A 6,052-nucleotide genomic window follows, 5' to 3' on the forward strand; every position below is an offset into this window, starting at 1 on the left:
TCCTGACCTTCCTCTCGTTTTGTCCTGGCAAAGTTTGCACTCTAACAAGATATTGAAAACCCTATTGTGACGCTAGGTAGGTTTGTCATTGCTCTAATTGGCCTTTAGAATGAGTTTCTGACTTCCTGGGTTCAGGAAAGACAAGATTGAGGGTCACATCACATCTGATAGAGCACCGCACAATGAGAGGAGTCACAAGGCGGGTCGTATTCATTAGGGCACACGGTAGCGAAATGCTTCGCAACAGAAGACCAAACCGAATGTTTCTTATTGGACTACTTCAGGTTGTCCCTCCCTGTTTCAGTCCGTTTTCTTCCGTTTGGTGCCTAAAGAATAGGGCCCAGATTTTGAGAACAATTGCATGTGAAGGCTCCAACACATTCATATTCACAGTCGCGCGCTTCCCTTCCCTTCACTTGTATGGCGTGGCAGGCATGGCTAATAGTATACCCAGCGGCATGCCAAGCATCACTAATCTCAGGAGAGTAACCGTCGGTCTCCAGCTTGGTTTATAGCCTCTTTGATCTGTTGGGATTCATGATTGATTGGCGCACAAGAGACGACCTTGCCCTTCTGGCATATCTAGAACTGGGCACAATGGTTGGCAAACATATGGAGGGGGAAGAATGGTAGTTCTCATTTCGTCTGTGCAATTTGCCATTTTCAAAAAGCCCTCAAATGCAGTAACATTTGGAGCTAGGATGGCAAGATGGAAGCTAGGCTACTAGGGTATAACCCCCCCCACACACACACACGGTTATGGTGACCTGCTTTCCAATAATCCCATCTATAACATCTCTAGGGCTGAGATACATGAACACATTTTACAGTCACACTAAGCTGCTCTCAAGATATCCTCTAGTCAATCTCCAATGATTTGGTCCACAGACACAGCAATATGTTTACTGATTAATTTGAGTAGCTGTTGGACTGTTAAGTCCACCCACCTGGTTTAGTTTGACTGACCTTCGGAGTTGAGAACTTGGAGGTGAGAACAGCAAGCCGAGGTGTGTGTGTGTTTTCTCTCAGTGTGGGGGACTTAAAATGAGCATGCACACTCACACTACGCCAGAGCCCATCTGTACAGCGCTACCGTGCGTGGGCGGAGAGAGGCAGGGGACATGCCAGGAGGACATACTGCCACAGGGAGGGCACACACACAAACACACTGATGTGCATAGTCACAGCATCTGAGGATAGAGGAACACCTGTCCCATGAGGGAACCTTGTGTGTTTGATGAGTAAGTTCAAATCAAATGAAATGTTATTCGTCACATGCTGTGTAAACAACAGGTGTAGACTAACAGTGAAATGCTTACTTATGGGCCCTTCCCATCAACACAGAGAGAGAAAATATAAATAATAGAAAGATAATAACAGGAGGAATAAATAAACAATGAGTAACGATAACTTGGCTATACCAGTATTGAGTCCATGTGCAGGGGTAGGAGGTAATTGAGGTAGATATGTACATGTAACTAGGAATAAAGTGACATATATCGCATACGCTACTGCTACTATTTACTGAGTCAAAAAAGTTAGTGCAAAAAGGGTCAATGCAGATAGTCCGGGTAGCTATTTGGTTAACTATTTAACTAACTATTTAGCAGTGTTATGGCTTGGAGGGTAGAAGCTGTTCAGGGTCCTGTTGTTTCCAGACTTGGTGCATCGGTACTGCTTGCCATGTGGTAGCAGAGATAACAGTCTATGGCTTGGGTGGATGTAGTCTTTGACAATTTTTAGGGCCTTTCTCTGACACCGCCTGGTATAGAGGTCCTGGATGGCAGGGAGCTCGGCCCCAGTGATGTTCTGGGCCGTCGGCACCGCCCTCTGTAGCGCTTTGCAGTCGGATGCCAAGCAGTTGCCATACCAAGCAGTGATGCAGCCAGTCAAGATGCTCTCAATGGTGCAGCTGTAGAACCTTTGGTGGATCTGAGGGCCCATGCCAAATCTTTTCATCCTCCTGAGGGGGAAGAGGTGGTGTTGTGCCCTCTTCACGACAGTGTTGGTGTGTTTGGACCATGATAGATCCTTAATGATGTGGACACCAAGGAACTTGAAGCTCTCGACCCGCTTCTCTACAGACCCATCCATGTGAATGGCGGCGCTCTTAACCCTCCATTTCCTGTAGTCCATGATCAGCTCCTTTGTCTTGCTGACGTTGAGGGAGCAGTTGTCCTCCCTATAGGCGGTCTTATCGTCGTCTGTGATTAGGCCTACCACCCTTGTGTCGTCAGCAAACTTAATTATGGTGTTGGAGTCGTGCGCGTCCACACAGTCGTGGGGGAATAGGGAGGACAGGAGGGGACTAAGCACGCACCCCTGAGGGGCCCCGTGTTGAGGGTCAGCGTGGTGGATGTGTTGTTGCCTACCCTCACCACCTGGGGGCGGCCCGTCAGGAAGTCTAGGATCCGGTTGCAGAGGGAGGGGTTTAGTCCCAGGGTCCTTAGCTTAGTGATGCGCTTGGAGGGCACTATGGTGTTGAACGGTGAGTTGTAGTCAATGAACAGCATTCTCACATGGGTGTTTCTTTTGTCCAAGTGGGAAAGGGCAGTGTGGAGTGCAATAGATTCAGATTCAGATCAACTTTGTTCTCCCACCAGGGGGAAATTCATTTATTACAGACTGGGTCAGGGAGAGGTTGAAAATGTCAGTGAAGACACTTGCCAGCTGGTCAGCGTGTGTGTGTGTGTGTTGTAGAGGAAATGAGTAATCTAATTTGTCCTCCCTCAAATGTCTATTACTCACTCAATATTCTCTACCTGAGGACAGACTGCAGTATGTGTTCAGTAGGTGAGTGCGTGACTGCACTGGTAAGTGTTTGTGTGGTTTGTACTGTACACTATATTACTCTCGGGTCGATGCTTGTCTTCAAAATGTAAGAAGAGGGTGTGACCTTACGCATGTGCATGCGTTCGTGTCTACGCGCGCGTGTGTCTTTGCCCTCTATGCCTTGGCAGGGAAACAGTGCTACTGACAGTTCCTGAAGAGGTGAGCGCCGCAGGCACAGCTAGGGCAGAACAAACCCTTCTGGAGCACAGCTCACGATGATAGAGAGAGAGAGAGAGAGAGAGAGAGAAGGCCTGAGGTACACAGAAAGGAAGAGAGAAAGAAAGAGGCCTGAGTTAGAGAGAGGGATGACAAGAGGCTTACAATAGAGAGAGAGAGGAGGCCTGAGGTACACAGAAAGGAAGATCGAAAGAAAGAGGCCTGAGTTAGAGAGAGGGATGACAAGAGGCCTACAATAGAGAGAGAGAGAGAGAGAGGCCATTCAGCAATTACAGGGAGAAGTGCCTCCAATACAAGGACACTAATTATATCCACCATCTGTAACGTATCGCTAGGTGATTCCCAAGACATCTATGTTAATATAGGTTCATCAGCATACCTCACCCTTGGGGAAAACAGTTTTTCTCTAACTTGTATTTAATAAGAGAATACCAATGACTGTGGTCAACCGCACTGCTGGTATAGTACTGTAGTTATATATTACTGTCTGATTTAGGATGACACCCTTACTTGCCCACTTGGCCACTACTCAGGGGCACTTGCCATCTTACACTCTTAGACCCTTTTTGGTTCTAAGTAGAACCCTTTTTGCTTCCAGGTAAAACCCTTTTGGGTTCCATGTAGAACCCTCTGTGGAAAGGGTTCTACATAGACAAAAAAAGGGTTTTTACCTGGAACCAAAAAGGGTTCTTCAAAGAGTTCTCCAATGGGGACAGCTTTTATGTTCTAGATATCACAGTTTTTTCTAAGAGTGTAGCCACGGTTTCAAGAGTATGAGTTATGATGTCACACAGTTATTAAAGGTTTAATTCACTTTTATGGCAGGTTGTGACATCACTTGCCTGGCTACCCAGCCACATGGCTCTGGCTAAACTGACATTTTTTCTTCACGATGAGTCTGGATTTGCTCTATGAATTCTAGAATGCAAACACATTCTGACCATTCTGATTGGTCCCAGAATCCGATGTGTTGGACCAGAGCCGGCCTACATGATGACGTTATCAACTTTGATACCCTGATTAGTTAGAGATGATCCAATCGCTGATTCATTTGTTTTGTGCAACGCCCCTCATTTTGAAGTCACACAAACGACTTCTAGGATGGAAGATTGCGACTGAATGTAAAGTTGCTTGTGAAAGTATTCACTCCCTTGGCATTTTTCCTATTTTGTTGCATTACAACCTGGAATTAAAATTGATTTTTGAGGGGTTTGTATCATTGGATTTACACAACTTGCCTACCACTTTGAAGATACAAAATATTTTTTATTGTGAAACAAACAAGAAATAAGACAAAAAAAACAGAACTTGAGCGTGCATAACTATTCACCCCCCAAAAGTCAATACTTTATAGAGCCACCTTTTGCAGCAATTACAGCTGCAAGTCTCTTGGGGTATGTGTTTATAAGCTTGGCACATCTAGCCACTGGGATTTTTGCCCATTCTTCAAGGCGAAACTGCACCAGCTCCTTCAAGTTGGATGGGTTCCACTGGTGTACAGCAATCTTTAAGTCATACCACAGATTCTCAATTGGATTGAGGTCTGGGCTTTGTCTAGGCAATTCCAAGACATTTAAATGTTTCCCCTTAAACCACTCAAGTGTTGCTTTAGCAGTATGCTTAGGGTCATTGTCCTGCTGGAAGGTGAACCTCTGTCCCAGTCTCAAATCTCTGGAAGACTGAAACAGGTTTCCCTCAAGAATTTCCCTGTATTTAGCACCATCCATCATTCCTTCAATTCTGACCAGTTTCCCAGTCCTTGCTGATGAAAAACATCCCCACAGCATGATGCTGCCACCACCATGCTTCACTGTGGGGATGGTGTTCTCAGGGTTATGAGAGGTGTTGGGTTTGCACCAGACATAGTGTTTTCCTTAATGGACAAAAAGCTCAATTTTAGTCTCATCTAACCAGAGTACCTTCTTCCATATGTTTGGGGAGTCTCCCACATGCCTTTTGGCGAACACCAAACGTGTTTGCTTCTTTTTTTCTTTAAGCAATGGCTTTTTTCTGGCCACTCTTCCGTGAAGCCCAGCTCTGTGAAGTGTACGGCTTAAAGTGGTCCTATGGACAGATACTCCAATCTCCGCTGTGGAACTTTGCAGCTCCTTCAGGGTTATCGTTGGTCTCTTTGTTGCCTCTCTGATTAATGCCCTCCTTGCCTGGTCCGTGAGTTTTGGTGGGTGGCCTTCTCTTGGCAGGTTTGTTGTGGTGCCATATTCTTTCCATTTTTAAATAATGGATTTAATGGTGCTCCGTGGGATGTTCAAAGTTTCTGATATTTTTTTATAACCCAACCCTGATCTGTACTTCTCCACAATTTTGTCCCTGACCTGTTTGGAGAGCTCCTTGGTCTTCATGGTGCCACTTGCTTGGTGGTGCCCCTTGCTTAGTGGTGGTGCAGACTCTGGGGCCTTTCAGAACAGGTGTATATATACACTGAGATCATGTGACAGATCATGTGACACTTAGATTGCACACAGGTGGACTTTATTTAACTAATTATGTGACTTCTGAAGGTAATTGGTTGCACCAGATCTTATTTAGGGGCTTCATAGCAAAGGGGATGAATACATACAGTGGAGAGTATTTGATACACTGCCGATTTTGCAGGTTTTCCTACTTACAAAGCATGTAGAGGTCTGTAATTTTTATCATAGGTACAGAATCTAAAACAAAAATCCAGAAAATCACATTGTATGATTTTTAAGTAATTAATTTGCATTTTATTGCATGACATAAGTATTTGATACATCAGAAAAGCAGAACTTAATATTTGGTACAGAAACCTTTGTTTGCAATTACAGAGATCATACGTTTCCTGTAGGTCTTGACCAGGTTTGCACACACTGCAGCAGGGATTTTGGCCCACTCCTCCATACAGACCTTCTCCAGATCCTTCAGGTTTCGGGGCTGTCGCTGGGCAATACGGACTTTCAGCTCCCTCCAAAGATTTTCTATTGGGTTCAGGTCTGGAGACTGGCTAGGCCACTCCAGGACCTTGAGATGCTTCTTACGGAGCCACTCCTTAGTTGCCCTGGCT

This window comes from Coregonus clupeaformis, chromosome 3 (genome assembly GCF_020615455.1).
Source record: "Coregonus clupeaformis isolate EN_2021a chromosome 3, ASM2061545v1, whole genome shotgun sequence".
NCBI lineage: Eukaryota > Metazoa > Chordata > Actinopteri > Salmoniformes > Salmonidae > Coregonus > Coregonus clupeaformis.